The sequence below is a fragment of the Atheta coriaria genome, unplaced genomic scaffold (assembly GCF_025399875.1).
Source record: "Atheta coriaria isolate IRGN ID8LTWV9N9 unplaced genomic scaffold, Caltech_Dcor_3.1 hic_scaffold_7_pilon, whole genome shotgun sequence".
Taxonomy (NCBI): Eukaryota; Metazoa; Arthropoda; class Insecta; order Coleoptera; family Staphylinidae; genus Dalotia; species Dalotia coriaria.
The window spans coordinates 4,511,096-4,534,321 of NW_027045449.1; the positions used below are offsets into that span (position 1 = coordinate 4,511,096).

At 35.4% G+C, this 23,226-nt stretch overlaps 1 protein-coding gene across 1 annotated transcript in view; it reads right to left on the minus strand.

Moving 5' to 3' along the window:
• The window catches only part of LOC135795235 (guanylate cyclase 2G-like), a 58,847-nt gene that overhangs the window by 26,471 nt on the left and 9,150 nt on the right, over positions 1-23,226 (minus strand). Inside the window, exons 2-3 of the mRNA XM_065306834.1 lie at positions 18,103-18,165; positions 9,631-9,790 (exon numbers count right to left, since the gene is read on the minus strand). The gene's annotated coding sequence lies outside the window, so the exon portion shown is untranslated. The remainder of the gene's footprint in view (positions 1-9,630; positions 9,791-18,102; positions 18,166-23,226) is intronic.

Here is a 23,226-nt window from a genome sequence, read left to right on the forward strand (position 1 = left end):
AATGTTTTTGTTACTTTTGTCGTGTTAGAGAAGAAAATTATTATTTTTCGACTTAAACAAAATTTAAAAATAAACGTGAATGCTACTAGTGTTAGTTTAACAAGAAATATTATAAACTTCATTTGGTAATAATGTAGATAGTAATATTTTGCAAATTACCGCCATTAAATCCTACACTAAAGACGCAAACAATAAAATAATTTTAAGCCTTAATCCCGAAATTCATTACTGAATATTATTTTCATAACATCAAAATATCTTCTATTCAAAGATGAAATTAAAATAAACTTTTGATTTGATTTGATTTTTGGTGCCACTAACCGTTTGATAAAGATCTACTAAGCAAAATAAGGTGACGTATGGACTCCGCACCAAAACAAAATTGGGAGACCCTGCTCAGTCATTACACAACACAGTCATAAATCAACTTTATAAATCCATAATTCTAATCCTAATGAATCGTAAATGCTGGAAGTTATACGAGTGTTGGCCGGTGGAAAAGTTAGAGACGAGCAGTTGCTAGTTGTGAGCCAAAGTTGCACTTAATGCCCCGATGCTGGTCATTAAGTCCATTTTCGTTGCCGCACGATGAGAATAAAAGTGGGCATATAAACTCGCCCCTTTTGTCCGCCGCTCGAATGTGTTTCCATTCGCGACGATTCATAACCATTGTAATCGCAGCTAGAAATGATCGTAACTAAACTAAAAGCACATTGACCAGTCATAATAGCAAACATAACCAAACACACACACACAGGGCATAACAGCATAAAGAAAATCTCTCAGTGAAAAGAATGCGTTTATACAACACATGGAATAAAGTCATGCGGGAGGGTAATTTGCAGTTGTAGTTGTAGTTCCAGTGCAGTTGTTGCAATTTATGGTAACGCGAAACGTATAGGAAAAATCATTGTATATAACCAAAACTAGGGGTGATTTTGCTTGTTATTCGGATTTCCATTGTAAAGGTGACTCGTTATGACGTACAATATGCTGTTCGCTATACAAAGTCGATTGAATGTTAATAGAGTGTAAAATTTATGATTTCATCCGCACAGTAAGCCGTTAAACATAAATCGTTTAACATTTAAACTTTTTAAATCGATTAAAATTCATTACGCTACACCCTGTAGAGATTATTCATGAAGTCTACTTAATGCAACAAAGTAATTAGCAATTTTCATCACGAGGAATACAACATAAACTATTGTAAACATTGTAAAACGTAAATTTATTACCCAATAAAAACAATGTTAATGATTTATACGCTCGTTCCTTGCAGTGCGCCTACCGTGCGACGCGCGCGCATGCGCACCCGAGGACAACGCAATTATTTCCAATTACGCCCTAGCTTTATTAATGCACTTAATGTTCTATTTCGTATCACGCGCGCCGCCGGCATTAAGCACCTCCACTAATTGCACGCATACGCGTTATTGCGTGCGCTCAGATAGAAATTGGTTATGGATACCAACTCTACACATTACTCCTAGACAAAGTTACATTCGAGTATTGTGTAATTTCTGTACGTACTAGTACTACTTGTACTCGTATACGCACAGCGCATGAATGGAATGATGTACGCACACGGGCTTGCGATATTAACTATCAACTTCACGCTTGTTAATTTTATTGCTTCTGGTGCGATGGCAGCGATGGACTATTCATTAAATTCGTCGTTCATTATCCTGGCTATTATTCTTGCGCTGGGCATAAAATTTTAATACGCGGTAATTAATTACGAGATGCAACTTGCAACAACTGTACATCAATTATCAGCACTAGTTTTAAATCAAAAATTTTTAAAATTTAATTTAAGAAAAATACAAATACCTATATTCAAAAATTTTGCTATTGCAGGAAATATGAATTAATAGTTAATTAATTCATAATTTAATATTATGGTTATTCTGCTAGAATACAATTCCTCTATAATAATTGCAGGACGGTTCATTAAGAAGCGATATTGCGCGTGAAACGAGTCGGCAAAAGCCACAAATGTCGAAGAAATGATATCATAAAGCTCGTCCAATTAATTAAAACCACTCTCATTAAAACAATGCGGCATATTCCCTAGTTTACGCAGCTTTTTTATTTCAATAAAACAATAGCTACAACTGCGACCGTCATAGTTTACATTCGTTTACGTTTGTTGGAAATGTAACAAATTTTATTACCACTTAGAAATTTTAATATTTTACATTTTAACGTATGTTTCGTTTTATTGCCGCCACATGTGATGTGAGACGTTCCCGAAGAACCAAAGGAGGCTAAACTATAATGTAATATGCATCTAATGTTCTACGAGCATGTACAAGTTAGTTGTAACATATATTACGTTTGTTTCCATTATTTTTTTGTTCGCTTCGGTGTCGATGGCTTTTTATTATTGTGGTCTTGTTTGCGTGGTTTTTATGTGCGTGCACTTCTTGTTAGTCGCCCGTTTTATCGCACTAATTGGAATAGTTGAAATTACGGTTATTGTAGTCGCGTCCGAGTGAAAAAGAAGAAATGCATTTTAACGACTTTACTTAGCTTTTTATTTTATGGAGACACGAATAGTTTTTGAAGAGGAAACGTTACAAATGTAACCAGTCAACACGAATTACAATTTACTCAAACAACTGTATTAAATTAGATGGAATTAGGAAAAACAAGCAGAAGCAACAGTTAGGAATTAGATTCAAACAAAATTTACACAAAAACAACTTAAGTGGTATCTAAACTAATAAAATAAATGCAAATGTGTGTTTGTAACGCTTTCAGGCTAAAATCGCTTAGCCAATTTTGATAAAAATTGGTATAAAAATATTTTTGATGAAGGAAAATAATATAAACTACTGTTTGTCTCAAAAAAATTAATTTAAAAATGCAAAATGAGAAAAAAAGGTGATATTAAAATTCTATCTTTGATATGATACTTTTTTAAATTTACGGTGATAAACTGTCATCAAACAGTAAATATATTGTGATCAAAATGTCATTAATTCCTGTCTTCAGTTTTGCGTACATGAAATAAATTTTAAAACCAAACGCTCCGCTGCACATAGTCGCTCAATTAGAACCGACGTCGATTACAGGTACGAACATAAATTACGCATTACACACACATGTATACGCACAACTAAGTACAGTAATGTCCATTCAATTTAGTTATCATCCAAAAAATTGTCGGTGGGGTGGGCTATCGCGCCACGATCCGGCTACCGATCCACCAAATTGCAGCCATTCAAGAGCCCACCACGGTGTGACACCGGCGCTTCCAGGCTGTCGCGATGCGCTCGGATGCATCTGTCACGTGTGTTGTGTCACGTGCTCGTTAAAAACGCCAAGCCGCATAATAACATCGAATAAAAAATTGAACGAAATAACTATAGACCAATTTATCTACCTGTATGTGGTTGATTCGCTTGTTCGCTGTTGTTTACGTGCGGGTCAAGACACTCCAACATTTTGTAGGTGGGTACCATATACGAAATTAATTGTGCCACTACAATTTCTGACATGCTATAGTCACAAGAGTAATGATTTCCGGTGAAAGACTTCAAATGAAAAATCATATCGTCGTGAAATTTATGACGAAAAATAAAAAAAAATAGATGATATTTTTATAGTTATTCAAAATGTTTGCCCCCTAAGTGACCTTCAGCGTATGTAATAAGTTTTACGATAGACATATGACGGAGACGTTTTCATAGGTCGTTACGCCTTTCGAGATTCGATGCAAACGGCTACTTTGCGAGTAGTTTTCCTTCGACGACTTTCAAGTCCCTTTTCTGATGGCAAAAAGCTCGGAAATTTGTGGCTTAGAAAGTACAATATTTGCTCGTTTCCTTCCGCACTTTCGCCGCAATTTGGAAAACGACTCACAGACGGGAAGTATGAAGTTTGACTTGCGTTTAGTGGCTTTTGGCGAGGGTTGTATGTGTGTATGTTCGGTGGGCCGCATCGCGTCGTCGGGGATTTATTACCGCATCGCGTGTGACGAATTTTGCAGCGCCACTAAACCGCCAACAACCACTGCAACATCTAATATTATTAGTATACCGACTGTTACGAACATTCAGAAAAGATGCAAAAGGATAATAATAAGATTGCGTGTTTAAAACACTCTGTGGGTGGGTAATATTTGAATGTATGAAAGTGCTTGTCGACGCTCGCGAATAAAATGCGTATCAGCGTATCGCATTACGAGATAATGAAGAAATACATTGGAATACGTTGTATAAATATAAGGGCGGTTTATGCTGTGAGTCTATGCGAGCCGAATTTTTCGCCCTGCGCTCTGCAATTTGGTGCCATCTGTGCAAATAAAGTGGATTAAAATCGGTTACACCGATTGCCCCTTCCGATGTTGCAGACATTTGTCTACAATCTAGACCAAACCCCAAAACAGACAAATAGAGCAGAATGAAGAAAGGAAACTGGAAACTAATACTAATTGTATCGGATTAACGACCTCCCAACCAACGAAAGCTTAGCGTTTTTTCACTGTCAACCAAACGACTTTCAAGGACATTTGTGGTGTTTCACCCTGTGCAATTTGCTTGATTGATATTAGGCATTAATTTTACGTCGAATAAAAATTAGTAGACGACAGTAAATGCCAACAGAGAAATCTTGGAAATAAATTGAAAACATTTTCGTGCGTATCGATCGTTGTGGCGTTGATTTCCCTGTAGAAATTGTTAATTCACCCCAGCACGTGAAGACATGAGCTATTTGTGTTCTCCATTCTAGACGCTCTCAACCGTTAATGTTTACCTTTAGAATACATGAACAAAAAAGGAATGTGTAATGTTTTGTTGTATCGAGGCGGGTGCGTGATGGAAAGTATCGCGTCGCTTTCTTCCTCATTTAAAATTGAAAATCATTAAAAATTAATGTCACCTAAAAGCAACATCAGATATAATAAAAAACCTATCAGTCAATCAATCAATTCCGAGCATCAATCAATATCAATAACAAAAATAACAGAAAGAAAAGGTCTTAAAATAAAATAAAATAAAATAAAATAAAATATTTTATGTGTTTTAGAAAATTTAAGAAGATAATATTTATTAAATTGATTGAATAAAGTTATTCCAAACTCGGTGGAATAACACAGTGCGTGATTTGAGGCACGTGTAAATTACGCCCGAAACACGCGAGCCGCACGATGTTTATATTTAAGCATGACATTTATGCAACAATTACGCGCGGTTTTATGCGCTCTAGCAGCGTGCGAACAACGTCGCCGCTTTCGATTCGCTCCTATTGCAAAGCGAGCAACAAATCCAACAGTTGCTATGTGCCAGCCAAAACAGCAATTGCAATTAACCACAAAACACACACACACACACAACTTAATAATTTTTTAAATATAAAATTTTATACAGTTTATTATTAAGTGAATACCCTTTCCTTTATCAAATAAAGAATGTAGATACAGAAATTCCCTAAATTTACCTTCGAAATGTTAATGAGCTCGGTGCAGTTGGCAAATTATTATTTACGTTTGTTCGTGCTCGTAATTTATCGTTAATAACTACTTAAGTAAATCAAACTTGCAGTTAACTATTTATTATAGTGTCTTAACACTGAGAGCAAGACAAATGTTGATTTCTTGATTTCATGTTTTTCTCGCGCTCGCCGATTTTGATTGACATTTCAAAAACAATTACGGACTTGTTGACCGTCGTTCGAGAATGCAATGCATTTAATCAAACATAAAATTAGATATAATATTATAACTTGCATTTTATTTTTAACATTTTGTAGCGTTATTTATTTATAGTTATGGAATAAGCTATTATTTGCATTGCAAGTTTAAACAAATAAAGCAATTATTTCACCGCGCTGATATTTGATGATGTATGTATTTTATTGCGATTCGCATTAGGTATACATCTTGTTTGTTCAGTGAGCTCATGCTTTTGTCCACACGCAATTAAAATTCAATCAATTATTATTAATTCGCACTAATTATAATTAAAACTCGTAAACACCTAGTTTTCAAATATGTTGTGGCTAATTACTGAATTAAATTCAAAGTTGTAATAAATATATTGAATTAGCGTAGAAGTTTTTAGTAAAAATGTAATTATTTATTTTTTCTTATTCAGCACTTAGTATCAGTCGATTGTTAATAAATTAATGTTAATAAAATTTGTAATTCTATTTTAAGAAAATAAGAAATGCAAATAATGCACTTTAGCGCCATCTAGGATTTAATTATTTAGCTATAACTATGATTGATTCCCTTTACAAATATTCTTCCCTTATTTTACATATTTTGAGTAATAATTTTTAGTAGTTTAATAGTTATTATGCCATTAGGAGCTTAGACGCATCTAATAAAATAAATATCATCAAAATCTGTCCAGCCGTTCTTGAGTTATAAATGCTCTAACTAACATTAACTAGTATTTTTAAAAGCAGTAAATATTTTTACATGTTAATATTAAAATATATCTTGAATCTAAATAAGTTTGCAAGGAGGTAAACACACAATAAATTATTAAACATTGTTTGCCCATGACGGCGAATTCATTTAAACGCCGGCGACTCGCACCGGTAGTTAATGTCTCTTAATACTCATTTGTCCTGCACGTCGCGCGTCGCCCGTCTGGATGGTGGATATAAATACGCGCAGTGGATGTAATTTTTAAGTGCACGAGACAACCGCGATCGGTGCACGCATAGAAAGTAACAAATGCGCTACTAGTACAACCTGTACGCGATTTAAATGTTCATTTCGCTGGCCGTTATTTTCGTCCACATCTTCGCATTTCGTCTCGTCTCAAAACAACACACGCACTCGCCGTACAAAGCTGTGGCAGGACACCGAAGCGAGTCAACTTTATTCCATTTCCTCGCTTTTGTTGTCAAAGCACCTATTCAAACTTATAATTGTCGACGCTGATTAATATATGCACCTACTTACAGAAAGACTGTTGTTGTGTAGGAAAATAACTTTCGCATAAAATACGTGGAACGCACACGACGAAGATTTAATCACGCAAATAAAAATAAAAGTAATAATAAAAACTTGCATGGAAATATAAAATAAAATATGATATTATACTTGATAATATTATTAAATTCTGGAGAAATGTGATGTGTATTCATTCGAATGTGATGTCTGGCGCGTACAGTTGCAGACGTCCTGACACCGTTAACTTCTGGCATGTTGACAACATTTTTCACAATAGAGTCCACACAGTCTGCGTCTGCGTTTAATCCCAGCGAGTTTATTTTCCTTTGATTTTATATAATAATCAAGCAAAAAGATGGCGCTGCGCATGTTAACCTTCAAATCATACGTGTTTTTTGTAAGTAACAAAAGTGTTTTGTTTTTTGTTGTGTTCCAACATAATGTTATGTAATACTGTTGTTATTTACTAAATTACTATCACGTTAAGTGAATGAATCATCAAATAGCATGTTAACCGGAGGAAATAACAATCTATGACGAATAACATTACTGTGTTTGTCCTTAAATTACAAAAAATACCCAACGCAATTCATAAGATGTTTTGTTATTTCGAGAGATTAACAAATAATTAATCATTTACGAGAGAATGTTTCAGGATATTCAAGGACAAGATAAGGAAAAACACGGAGGAAAAAAATACGCAAGTAAACACGTGGTAAGGACGTCTTGTCCTTTCGCCAAGACGACCGCGTACGTCACACTTGTCCTTAGAATGATATTCATTTCTTTTTGTTTGTTTCAGTTGTTCCTTGAATTTGAGCAGCTTCATGTAGCTGCGTGTCGAGCGGCACGTTGCACCGTCCATGACTTTCTTTCACCCTTGAAACTCCAGCGTCATGCGCGTCAATTTCATTTCTTTGTTTCGCTGGACTTATTTTTACATTTTTTTCTACTTAGCGCGTAGTTTTATTACGTTTTGCGTTTGTTTGTTGGTGATGACGCGTTCGCTGGCTTGTTTGTTTCTTAGATGAGACATGCGGAAGGGGATATTAAACTGTCACGTTCAGGCCAACAAGAAGAACAAGAATACACAAGCCCGACCGAAATAAGAAACGAGGGCGAGGGCGTGAAATGAATAAACGAAAATGCAATCGCATTTACAAGTGCATGGAAAATTGTTTTGTTTTCGCACATTAGCATATAAAGAAGTTTCGTCAACAAGTGCATGCAAAGTATTCGAAATAAATGTACGCTGTACCATGATTTGAACATATGGCCGTCCATTTCAATGGCGTCGAAAAAGTGAAAGTTTTTTTTTGATAAGCCCAATAACGATAAAATTTATTATTGAACATCGAACACACGACATAAAATTTATCTCACGTGTTGCGTTTTGTTTTCGTTTATAAACGATGAATGGAAAAGCAAACAGCGTGCGATAAACCCGCGGGTCGAGCAAGCAAAGCAAACGAGCGGCCTGACAACAATGGCTTTTTTTTCCATATCAGTATTTGTTGTGTGTCATGTGTCATTCCACAACGGCGTAGTAAAAGTTCGTAGTAAAATCTCGCCGCGGCTCGTCATTCAATAAGTGCGGGTGCGTAGATGATGCGTGCATGTTTACATCCAAAGTACGCGCTACGCACTTCCATGCCGACGTCGCCAGATAACGCATTTCAGTACAATCATAACAATTAAGTGTTATCAACATAATAACGGACCAAAATGTAAAAACACATCCAGACGAAAAAAACATTATATTTTAGGTTATTATGTAGGCAACCAACTTAACAATTACATTTTAAAAACCTAGGCAACCAAATCAACTTTGTTTTTATTAGCCGCAGTTAAATTAGCAGTGAAATAAAACTTGAGATGTTTCAAGGCGGGAAATGAAAATGACAAATAGCTAGAAGATAATTTAATATCTCACACTCGCGGCCCATAAACAACACCATTCATCAAGTTTACAACATAACCAAACGCATTCCCAACGCTCCGAACTCATAATAATTTACACACAACATTTATGTTTTGAAATAAAAACGAAAATACTAATCAAGTATAAGTGTATATTACAAATTGTAATTTTGTTGCAAACGAAAGTAAAGTAAAAGTACTTGATTTAATCAGCAACGATGCCTAGAAAGCAAAACATGAGGAAAACGTGCCCGAGATTGAATGCAATGCACTACACGTGTGATGCAACTCACTGTTGATTGTTTGATTAACAGATGAACGACAAACTACGACGCGATGCTCTCACGCACGAGATATCAGCCCCAGATATCATTTTACCTTCACACGCGTAGAAGTATGGCGCCAAAATATTTCTCGAAAACCTTCAATCATCTTATCACAACGTTCAAAACGTACCGAAAAACAATCAATCTCAGATTAAATTTAAATCATTTCCAAGATTCTGAAGTTGACTGATGATTAATCTATACAATCACGATTTATTTCTTTGTTCAGGTTTCTGTTCTTTATGTAAAAATTCATAATTATCCGCCACCACTAATAAACTTTCACCTTGTCCATCAGTAATCGGACACGATCTAACGCGAGTCGCCAGCTTGCGTGAAGCGAGAACAAAAAAAAACTGATGAACACGTCAAACCGACACCAAACAACGAGGAAAAAAATAAAACATGTAGTAGCTACGTAGAAATTGACTGTGTACAAATGAGTTGTGGCATTGATTGTATACTCACACAAGCATTCGTTGTCGGTTGATTGCGTGTGCAGGTGCAGTGCAGTACTTGCACGAAATGCACTCGTTTCTGTCAAATGGCGTCGCGTTGAGGTTATGTAAGCATCCAACGCTGCAAACGATTGCGACGAAACAGGAATATTTCTTCTTCTGATGACATTCTGCAACAAAAATAACGAAAAAATATGTAATTTTGCTTCGTTCATAGACAAGCGTCATAAAAACGTTGGATTTATTTGCGGAATATTCTAGTTTAATACATTTTTCGTTACAACTTCGCGTTTTTGTGCGCATATTTGTGTCTACACATCGCGTAACAATTTTCATGTTGTGTTTTGAGTTTCAAGAGAAGTCGTAAATGTGCACTATCGACGCCTCAAGTGTAAGCAACTTTTGAGCATTAACGCATTCCGCCTTTTACGACTCTCAATTAAAACCGCGTGCCGCGCGCGCAAAGAACTGGACTGCGAAAAGAACGCAGTCAACGACGACTTGTCGCGGGACTAATTACAACGCGTTCCTTTGATAAGTGAACGCCTGCGGGTAAATTATCACATTTAGTTTGAAAACTACTACGCTATCACTACCAACATAATATTTTAGTTAACAAAATCTTTTATTTATGACTAAAAAAAAATCAAGCTTCAGACAATGCGTCACTAAAAACTACAACTTTGCTTGTTTGTATGCACAAGAGACATGCGCGCATAAAACCGTGAAATATTTTTGTGATGACTTGATGTAAAACCCCTCGCGTTACATATTTATGACGCACGCGAATTTTACCACTTTGAGTTTTGTTTAGATACTCTATTACTTTATGACTTTGTATTTGTTTTCAATTTATCTGAAAACACTGCGCAATTTTCCACGGTTGCGAGTAGTTTTAACGACATGCAATTTGCTTCCTTCTTCGTACGCGTTCGGCGCAATCCCGCCAAATTACAAATCGCAATTGAAACTTGTGCACAACACACATAACTCAAACCGAGGGAGAGCCAAACTCATAACACAACCAACGCATCAATCAATTACTTGTTTCCTTCGTCCAGTAAACAAAAACAGAAACAACGAAATTAAACAAAATAGAAATACGCGAACGGGCAGCGCGCGAACAAATTGCATTAGCCACAACATTGAATTACAGTGTGCATTCGGCACGTGCATTACGTGTAATTGAATTCGCCTCGAGACGCACAAACAGATTAAACACACCAGAGCGCGCTGCAAAACGTAAACAAATAGTAAAAATAATGCATCGTAAAAATACGCGTGCGAGAATGTCAGAAAGACGCCGACTTCGACGGCAAGGGTGGAGCAGCGAAATAAAAATAAAGCTAATTGGAGATATTGCGCTATAGAAGACGGCGTCCTTCGCGAGGAGTGAAGAGGGTAATAAAATTGAGTACTCAGTTGATTGAACAACGCGTGATGCGTTTCCAGCGACACAAACAAATAAAAAGTTAATAAAACTGAATAAAAATAAACGCGAGCAAATCAAAAAGATTACTTAGGTAGATATAAAACTAAATAACTTAACCTAACATAAAAGATAAAACTGAAGTGAAGTTTAATTTAAATAATTACGCTATTAAACTCAGCTAAAAACAAACGCAATGCCCTTTTAATGATATCATTAATATCAAATTACTTCTGGAAATTTATTTTTCACGCTTTGTTTCATTGTGGCATGTACATTACACCTACAATTAAATAATTTAAAGAAGAAAAAAGTTGCAGCTTTAAAAATAAGCATTTAATTAGATTTCCGCGGTGATGCTAGTAATTCCCTTTAATTTAAATGTTTCATAACTAACTGGCTAGAAAATGAATGCTCAAATGTTAATTGCGTTTTATTTTTTTTATATTCAACTTTTCGTTGCGTTAGCGCGTGGAACTTTAAACACATCGACGTTCGGCGTTTCCGTTTTGGTTGCGGTTTTGTTTTCGACTTCTAAGGTTTTCAATTCGTGTTTACGTGCGGCGCGTGTAATTAGAATTTAAAAATTTAATCCATCTAATCTAAGCGACGCGTTATTTTCATAATAATTTACACGCTTCAAAATAAACTCATTTTTAAAACTTAGAATAAGTCATTAATAATGAAATATTGTTTGCCCGCAAATATGATTAATGATTAATGAAATTCTGTTGCAACAATGTATGCAAATAAAGAATAACATGCAAAATAGATAACAGATAAAGCCGCACGCCTGTATGCTAACAAACTAATGATTCTGAATTCCATTGAAGTTTTACGCGAAAAAATACAGCGAAAATATATTTTCAATACGCCAATATTTCATCATACCCACTCCTGCACGCAAAAGAATGTAAAACTATGGTAAAGTTAGTAATTAGAGTGATTGCGATTGTTCAAAAACAGGAACTTACACGTTGAAACAATTTCTACTGTCGGCGGACTTCAATTGCGCAGGAAATACTCGTTAAAACCGTAATATAATTGCCAACAGAAATACAATAACGAAATAACAAACAAACAAACAACTAAAGTTATGACGTTTCATGTTTTTAGATAAGAAAAATTATGAAAATCACATTAATTGTCATTGTTTTCTTTTCAAAGTAATTTTTTTGCAACTGTAAAATACACGTGTTGTTGTGTCAAGTTTAACGATTCGCGGGCATTATCGACGTAATCAATTATGATATTGGTATTAACAGTATTGTTTGCGTACCAACAGCTGTTCGTTATTGTATCAGATGAAAACCGCACATAGTTGCGAATTGCGTAGTGTTTCAATCTGTTAAAAGATTATCACCGTGTGGTCACTTTTACGTTTCGTGCTGAAATGACTTGTTTCATTTTTTATCGATGACCTTGACCGTGACTGTAATAAAAGTGACTATCACAGTGTAAACAGCCAACAAATAATAACAAAACGGAATACAATAATTACAAAATTTGAATATTTTCTGCTTAACTATATAAAACTACTTGTAAATGGACTACTTATCAAAGCTCCATTTATCCAATTTTATCCTTATTTATCCAGCGGGGGTGTTTCCACCTCAGTTGACATCCTCAACGTTCACGTTTACATTTACGTTCAGCCCGAATAGCACATCGAATTTGGTTGACACGCTTCAGATGCGAGTGCGTTCAAGCACTCGATATCTTTCAGGGTTGGAGCGGATTTGAAAGGACCCAGTAACATAGCGACAGAGCATATATAAGCGCAGTATCGTAGGGTGGTATCGGAAGTATCAGACTTCTAAACGTCCTAAACTCGACGCAAAGAAACCCTAAACGTTTTCATCTTTTCATCCTTCTGAACGAAGAAGTAGAAAAGTCGAGGGAAAAAAATCAGGGTGAAATTCAAAGGAATTCCACGGGCAGAAAAAAAAACATACCAAAGCGAAAATCCGATTGAAACGTATCATAAACATTAAGCATTTGATGTATTTACAGATTACGATAACGGTTTCGTTTTGAAGATGAATATAAAATATTTTTAAACATATTTCAACGCTTTGTATGAGTGTGTATTTAGAAACAATACGATTTTATGTCACTAGAGTACGCTAACTGCATTTCGTGTTCACTTTAGTGTTGGTACCATCCGCGAATAAAGCGCAGCGCTGTGGAGGCGCCGGGCATCAATGGCGGCGACGACAGAGTATACGGGAAAAATCCACCCTGCAGCGCTCGTTGAATGGACGTAGCTCGACGCCACTAGGCCACAACGTTACAACGCTACGCGCGGGGCGAAAATGTATAGTCAAAACAAAAGCCGAGAACGACGTCGAGCCAGTGTGCTACTATGCTACTACGCTACTATGTCCGTTTACGTATGCACAGACATGCCAGTGTGTTATGATAACGAACTAATTGAATATTATCGTAACAGCGCAGGCTAAAATATATAAATTTGCAAAGTGGAAAATTTGATTTTCAAAATTTCAGTTCGAAAACTCTACAAAAATAGAAATTAAATTTCCAAAAACGACAAAAATAAAATAAAAGTAAATTTAGGTTTATGTTATTGCGTATTACGTTTTAAAATAATGTATTTCAAGAGTGAAATTCACCAAAATCGTCTGTTAGCAGTGCTGCGCGCCGCCCCCGCGGCGCAAAAATTGATTTTCTAGAGCACGCCAACGCCACCAACACTCCAGCCTCCACCACCACCGGATGCGCGACAACCATTTCGGTGCCATTGCCGAACGCCGAATACCGCCACCGCTATCTAAATAGGAATAGGAACCCTTTAACCCCAACGTTTCCCATTCAAGCTTTTCGACGCTTTACACGAATCACACAATCAATTCAAATATAAATTCGTCGATATTATTCCTATCCATTTCTATCTGCTCATAATAAAACACTCGAGTAGAATTATTCATTTTTTCCGAGGAATTTTACGTCTCAATTGCGGTAATAATAATAATTAGATTAAACTGATTACTTAAACTTGTTTATTAAACAACACAAAACAACGCTTAACAATTTTTCTCATGTTTGAAGAGGAATCATGCGGTGTTCGCGTGAACGTGAAACTTGAACACGCCAAATGAAAACATCTAACGTCAAAAATTCAGAATAAGCTGATAATGAAAGTGGAGTGCGATAGTCCACCCACATTGCGTGTTGGAATAATTTTGGTAAAAATATCTTACAATTGTATAAAAATATTCCCCCAAACTTTATTTTTTCATTCATAAAATCTATTTACATGAGTACTCTCATGAGCATGTGTTCAGGTGTTGGTAATAATCAAACTGAACGCAAGCGAAACTAAATAATATCAGCAAGATTACGTGGATTTTCCGACCGAACTTGTGTGTGCACACATAAATATCACAATATCGCAATACACACATTAGTGATAACACGATTATCAAGTTCAAGTTTACCGAGTGCAACAAATATCCTAGTCGGTAACAAACCACCGTTTATTGCATTCAAAATGTGTCCAAAATAGAAGTAGGTATTATAATATTTCACGCACAATCGAAATAATGGTATTTATTGTGATATCTCTACCCACAAGCAAATGTTGAAAGTGGTTGCATGGTTAAAGATCAGAATGAAATAAATACTTACACCAGCGATGCGTAAAAACCCAAACAAACCACAAACGCGTGCGTTTCGTGTAGCATTATAATTATATATACCACTGGCGATAATAATAAGAATTGACGCACAGTTAAATTTATACTTCGTGGAAATGATTGTGAATAATTTAGAGGATTCTTGTGTTTTTTACGTTTGTCGGCATTTGTTGACGGCGCCGGCGTTTATAATTAAATTCTTCGTAATTGCAGGAAGTATAATTTGAGGCAAAACCACAAAAATAACCGACATATGTGCTAACCCTTTTGGTATAAATTTATTTTTATGTTTCGATTTAAAAAAGTAAAAATTATATTTTTTGAATTGACGTTTGATAGTTTTACTAAAACTCGAAAACCACTGGTGTGATTTGACTTATTTTGGTTTTAAAATATTTTTATAATGGATTTCGCACAAAGAAATAAGAAAGTAATTAGTCCGATTTATTAAAACGTATGCGGACCAAGTTTCCACGAAAAGCTAAATTTATATAAATATCCAGAATAAACTGCATCAATATACTCTTGATTGTGTTGATCCCTAGCGATTGCTTTCTATATTGCATCCGCACGCATATGCTCCAATAAAAGTTAGTCTAAAAATAAATCTATTTGCGCGGTGAAGATGTTATTATCCTTTCCGCCTCCGCACTCACACACGTATTCATAATTCTGCTATCTATATCCGCACCAACTCCCTACGCGTATAATTTTCCTGCGTTATTTGCGCTGCAACAAAATATAGCAACATTCGCGTACGTAGACGCTAATTTCCTGGAAGTCGACGCTGTTCATTGTTGCCAGCTGTTATGATTGACACTGACGATGTAAAAATAACAATGGGTGATAAAACGCACATTTATGTTATGCACAACAAAGAATACATTTTATTCCAAATCTTAGAAATCGTTTAAATTCGTTACGCATGCGCGGAACAAACAAAACCGATAGACGTAAAAATTTAACGCTCAATAAACTACAAATTATTAAAAAGTATGTTTATTGATCCTTCTAAAGTTCAAATAAGTGGATGTCGAGTGTGTGTGTATACAACCGCTTACAATAATATAATAGACGTTTGCGTCACACATCGCGCAAACGTAAACAAGCGATGTTTTTCGCAGTGATTCGCGACTATCTGTAAAATGAGTTATAAAATTGCGTATTATGTAGACGTGCATGTAATTAGTGTACAAATTATGCCATGCAAATGCATCATATTACAATATTATTGAAGCACAAAAATTTTCGCGATTTTATTTTTCAAAACAAAAATATTCTAACATTGACATTGAATTTAATACGTTCCGCATTTCAAGTACAAATCGAAACTTACTTTCGTAACGCGCATATAAATATTAAATGTCCAAAGAAAGCGAGCAAATATTTTCCTGTAGCCTTGACACTGCAAATTTCATTATTTGCTCACTCCGCGTATTGTTTACAGTTTACAGGCATAATTTGCAGCGCGTTATTCCAACAAGGTTTTTCCATTCGGCGTACCGTTAGTCATCTGGTATTAGTTGCACAATGTAGTTTTGCGCGAAATTTCCACAGCGCTTGAAAATACCTAAACTACGAATAGTAGAAAATCGCATTCAGCGGCTGGAACCGTCGACGAAAATATACACGAGCACGAAATTGTTTGCGTAAATATTATTGGAGGAATTATTATTATCTCTGTGCATTCCACGCACACTTAGATACTATATTTATGCGACGATGGGCGAGATGGCAAAAAGTGCGCGCGCTCGGATTGCGAAATTCACGATAAGCGAACAAATAATTTCAACAGTCAGTACAAAATCAACGTTTTTAGTCACAAACTAATTCGCACATTTATTTACAATTGCAAAACAGATGGTGTATGTAATTTTTTTCATTTCATTGTAACTAATTAAAATGCGCTTCATACTTATGTACATGGCCACGAACCACTTTGCATATGGAATTGTTCAAAAACACATTCCATCATGATCACATCGCATCCGTCCCGTTACCAATAACTAACCTATCCATTTAGAATCGTCTTGACACACCGCGGTGGCTTTTTATGCGTCACACATTTTTGCTGCCCAGTATTTAATTGCGTCTTTATATGCAAGATGAAAACAAGTAAAGCAACCATGTATCAGAATGTCGAGCTGTGCACTGCCCATCAGCCCACGACGAATAAATATCTACATCTACATTCAAGTAGGTATGAGACAAAGTCTGAATTGCGTGCCCGGTCGAGCTCTGATGAGATAGAATGTGCAAACAAATTAAAAATAATAAAAAAACAGCAGTGCAAATATGCAAAGCAAAAAATGAAATAACTTGATAACCTTGTATGATGTATAAGTAAGTATTAATTTTTATTGCAATTTAATTTTAAATATAGATAAATATCTTCACTTTTTTTTCGAAAATTAGCAGTGAATCATTTTAAATGCCCAGCATAACATTTTAAACTGCTTCCCTAGTGATGCATTAAGTGCGAAATTTTGTTATCGCCTATCGTGTTATAATCGACATTGAATATGCATAAATCTAGCGAATTCTCTTCGGCGTGAATATGTGAATACATCGCAGACGTTTAAATTGATATTAATCGCACAGCATCAGCATCGGCGGCGTGTAAATGCTAATCGCAATCTGCACATGACACTCACCTAATGAATAAAATATTAGCGCCCAACTGCGCGCACTGATATTCACCACACAAAAATTGAATGAGCCTTTGATTGTGCAATATACAATTCGAAATATTAAATGTTGCATTCTGCATTCGGAGCGTGCAAAATAAAAAAAACTGACACAGATAGATCTGCTTACTTGATATGCGTTTTTTTATAATGTTAATGTGCGCAGTTAAAATTAAATTGGCATTAGACATCCCACCTGTGGGTATATTTCATAAAAACTTTCACGCTTTGTAGTAGGTAAACAAATCATTATAAATTTTGGCTTTCCTTATTTGGCTAGATCGTAGATTTTACTACTATGATTCCTACTAGTGTATTAGTATTAATGCACGACTAAAAGTGTAAACAATGAGACAATGAAAAGTTGTCAAGGTGCCAAATATAATTTAATAATACATACATATTGTCTATTTATACAAAGTTTTATAAAAACACCGAAAATTTCACGAAAAGAAAAATTGATTTACATAACCTACATTTTTGTCTACTTCGTCATTTGACAGGTGTTTTCGGTGGTAGTGCAACAATGCAACACGATTTATTTTTTGCAAATTAAATGATTATATTCTTATTAAAAAAGCATTTTAAGTTAAATATTGCATTTTACTGAATAACGAACCTGAATTGCATTCCATTAATTTATTTATTTCCGAAGTTTGCAAGGACGGAGAGTAATTAAATCGAAATAATATTCTAAACTTTGAACTTACTTTATAACTGGTAGATAATAGATGAATATTGTCCAAAAACTGATTTTATCACTATGTAAACACCTGAAACAAAATAAAATTTATTTAGACTATAATAACAGTGAATTATATTGTTGGGGGTATAATTGGTAAAAATGAGCATAATTCCTCTCGCGTATAAACAAACAGCGCACGCAGATCGGAATGGCGCAACGTTTGGGCCGTTGAACTCGTTGTTTCTCCGCTCGGTTGGCGCGATGGCGCGTCCCGTAATGTCCGTTCCGACCGTTCGTCACATCGAATCAATGTCGGTTTACTTATTTATACGTTTATACTAAACCGGCAAGGCGTATTCCATGTAGGTATTCTAATTTACTTCGTAATACACCAACACACGCACGATACGTCAAGTTCGTGTTCTTCTAGAATAAGTTGTTGTACATGTACTATAACACTTTCCAAACAATTTACATGTCATTTTTTGTCCAGCAAAGCGGAAAATGTATTATTTCTCGATGTTTCGTGAGTAAAAATCACATAATTTGTATTGTTGGGTTAATTTTTATGTCAACAACTTCATAAAACTTCAAAAAAATTAAATTCATTGAAATTTCTTAATACTTTACGGTTTTGTTCACGTTTATAAATATTTTCGCAATGCTCTTCTCGATCGCGATGACAATAAACACACAAGAATAGAGAAATTCAGTTCATTTCAGTTCAGTCAAGTTATTTCTTATTTCTTGCATCCGACTTTGCACTTTTCACTTCTTATTTTATTCGAATACACTCTTTACATTCCATCTGTGTGCATGTTCGTTTTCATGCAAGTAAATAAATAAATAGTTTACTGTGCCACCGTTTGCTGTTTACACTGTTTACGAAAACGCTGTGCGTGTTCGAGCTCGCGTTTTCTCCGATTCGTAGAATTTTCGACCGCAGCGTCGCGCGATCTGGTTTAGTTTAGCGTTTATTATGTAAAGTGCAACAAAAATCGACCACCATGACAGGATAAACGCAACAAAGTGTCACAACAAACGCATAAATCTCGCCGATTGCACTCGTTAACATACAATATTCGCAATTGTTTCACAATCGCTTTATGAAAATGTCTTCGACATGTTTGTGCCAAAAGTTGGCGAAGCGTTTTGGAGAAATTTGTATAAATCGAAAGAAATTCAATAAATCCGATTGAATTGCCCGTCGACATAGTAGATGAGCCAAGAACGCCAATGTGCACAGCGAATAAATTCGAATGAACTCATGTAAATTGAAAAATATTGCACTGAAATACTGAAAGACTGACATACAGACTGGCACGAAATTGCTGTGGGAACATGGCACTGAGTACTCACTCACTCATCCACCGAATATCGAGCTGTAAAGTACCGAAGAAAAGTCTACAAAAGTCTCGGGACAAAATGAAATAAAAATAAATAGAAAACTCGTGCTGCGCTTTTGCCAAATTACTTTTCTCGGCGATGAATTGCGCTTCGTAATCCTGCACCGCCGTACTACAGTTTCCTTTTGATCCGCCCACGTAGAGATAATTTTGTAAATTTAGTCGAGTGAAATTTGCACCTTTACAAATTCCGACTAAACTTTCCAACTAAAAATAAAAAATTAAACAAACTGACCCACAAAACACATCAATCATTATTCAGCGTTATATTTTAAACATTTCACTTTCTCAATTCATGAAACTCGCAATTATGCTAAAAATAAACATGTCAACTCAGCATTTATTTCGCGTGTTTGTATTTCGCGAATTTCATAATATTATGACGATATAATAATCCAGTTAAATGGCAATTGCGCTTGAAATACGTACATGCAATCATAGTTTTAATAGAGTTGTAAAACTATTAAATTGTAGTATTTATAAAACAATCAAATCCACAAACGATAAAACCTAAATTAATATTTTATATTTTTTTGCTGCATAAATATGAACATTTTCCTGGTAAAATAGTAAATTCTAAACTCATTATCGATCGACCAAAACGTGCGGTTTTATTACACAATTTGCGCATCTATACAATTACGCCGAAAGGTAATTAGTACAGTGATATGCAATGCGCAATATGCCGCCTTTGAAATCAGCCGTCGCGTGCAATTATTTCCAATGCATTAAAATCAACAACAAACAACAACTAAAACGGGTTCGTTTCATATTTAATGATTACCAATTTATTAAAAATCAATCAAATATGTAATTAATTCTGTTTTTTAATGTGGCCGTTAAAATGTATTTCGTTCAAGTTTACTTGCAATTCTTAATGGAAATTTAAACTTGAATGAGTGTACTTATAAAAAAGTGAAAACGAGTGTAATAAATTTCTATCGATGGTCGCACACGTTCGTTGAATTTCGTATAGAGTTGAAGAAAACCAACAACGCACACACGACGCGGTCGCTGCGCGTGATTAATGTAATTTCTGTTCGCACGACATTTGACATCGATACGATCGTGCCTTTAATAGGTAGGTCAATAAGAGACTCGTATATAACCGTATGTATTCAATAAAATCATATACTGGGTAAATACAAACTCAATAAAACATAAATTTAGTAAAATTTTCGCCATAACTCAATTTATTTCGAACTTAATAATATTATTGAAGTAGTAATCTTAGTTTTAAAATATAATCAATTTATGTCTGATAATTTTAATAGTTTAACTTATCATTTTAGTTCGTAAACACTTGTTACCTAATCGAATCAAAAGCGTTTATAAAGTTCGCCTTGGTGCTGCAATATTATCGAATCAATCAGCGCCATGGCAAGACTTTTATATAGGTTAATATTTCGCATCGAATGCACCTTTAAAAGCGATGCAATAATATTAAATATATGAATGACTTGCAGATAAATACATTAAATACCATTAAAGTAAATACAGCATTGAAGTCATGAATGAACAGCATTCGATTTATACGATTTCAAATTAATGCCTGCATTAAGTGCATTAATGAAACGGAATCGATGACATTAATTGCCGATTCGAGTTGTGCGATTTACAAGCAAATTGTTGATTTGTTGTGTTTATTTTAATTTCCAGCGTGATTTATGCGAAATTGATGTGGGATGCTTATAAATCACTTAATAAATCAACACAGAATAAAATTGTGCTTTTTATAGGAATAAATATCAAGTGATTGGTTTTCGTTTCGTGTTTTGATTTATCAAAGCGTGTTGGGTTGTCGTTAATGCGATAGAAAGCGCGAAAGTGCACCAGGATTCGATGAGCAACAATCATTGACCTATAATACAATAATTTTGCAATTGGCGATCGAGTGAACGACCGACAAACAATCTCATATGCACGACAATCGTAAATCCTTGCCAAGTGGACTCTGACACTCTAAACAAGCTTTAATATGAGCTATGAAGCCATGTTCATTGATTTATTATCAAATATTTTATAATTCCGTAAATACGCAAATATTTGTGCAAATTTTTCTTATTGTGTTTCAAGTCGAAAAAGTAAGATACCTAAATAATTTAATTTCGATTAATAAATTAAAGCCCAAGATTTATTTATAATTCAACTCGACGTGCCGACCTTTGCCGCTCATTGCTCATTCATTTTTTTAGATGTTAGTGTTCGTTTTGGTGGCGATGCGCGTAAACATATACCTTTTCCCTTTTCTGGCTGTGGGCATTTTCGACATTTCGATGGGTCCGGCCCGATGCCGAAATTTACAACGCGGCGTTGTTTCACTAAAAGCAATCGGCTGTTCCGGCCGAAAATAGGCGCGCATATCGCGCACATCTTTCATCCGCGCGCATGCATAATTAAGCGGTCGTTTAACCAAGGCCGCCGAAGGTAAACTCCGGGCGAACCCCTTTCGCGAGTCAAAGTTCGTTTCATTTTCGGCGCTGCGACGTGTTCGCACGCGATTTTTTCGCTCCACTGGCCGTAAATTAATATCTAAACAAATAAAAGCAGGCGCGCGAGCCAGGTCGTAAAACAAACGAATTGTAATGGAAAATTAAAGCAGATTTTGACGGAAATATCAAGTACATTGTAAGCGAATTGTGTTGACTTGGATATTTAAATTTTTAAAAAACTTGTTCCGCTACCATGTTACCGATAGATGTTGAATTTCAGTTCAAAGTCGATAAAAATAACGACCAAACAACAACAGCGACAACTAAAAACGTTGATGAAGGCGTTGTCCCTCAACTTTATTTTACATTTTATTTCATTTCCTTCCAATTCGCTTATAATAAACACAAAACTATGAATATTTCAGAACTAATCCGGAGAATGCGGTGATCGCGCCGCTATCAAAACAGAGAAAACGCCCGCGTTTACGACCGGTGACTAACGCAATAAAAAAGATATAAAATTTTTGAATTTCTAAATACGCCTTGACGCATTCCAGCGGAATAATCAACCCGGTGACGGTACAATAAAAAAAAACATGGTGCGTTTTAATAAATATATTAACCACATTTTAATACTCATTCTTGGCATACACATAAAGTTGTTTTGTTGTTCACACGGTAGGTAAATGGGACCATACGATGGTGACAATAAAAATGTTGAAATAAAAATAAAAAGACTACAAACACGCTGAGAACTGTGTAATTTACGGCAAAATGCTCTAGATTCCGAGCCTTGCCGACCAAAAGAAACTTTGTGCTGGTTAAAATTCCACAATATAATTGAACTTGAACCATCCGTTAGAATTGAATTTTGCCAACGTCATTCGACTACAATGTGTCGCAAAAATGTTTCTTAAAATACCTTCTGATAACTGTTATTTCCTGGTTGTTAACTTGGAACGTGTTTTAATAAATTTTATTTAATTCGTAATAAACCGAAGTCAGTCAACTCTACTCGTAGATTGATAATCTTAATATAATAAAATTAGTTTATATATACTTTTGGCGAGTGTGAAGCTGTGAAGTTGATTTGACTGACTTGGAGAAGATTTGCTTGTTGTTCTCGACGTTTCCGAGTATTTCCCGTTTCGTCTTGCTCGCTGATGGCGATTTCCGCGACGCAATATCGTGTCAGTGACATTGTGCGCAATCGAAAATGTTAACGACCTAAAACGCTGCGCGCGGCCGACGACTTCGAAATTTCGGCTCGTGCAAAAACTGTCCGGGCAACCGCTGGCATTTTTAGTGCGC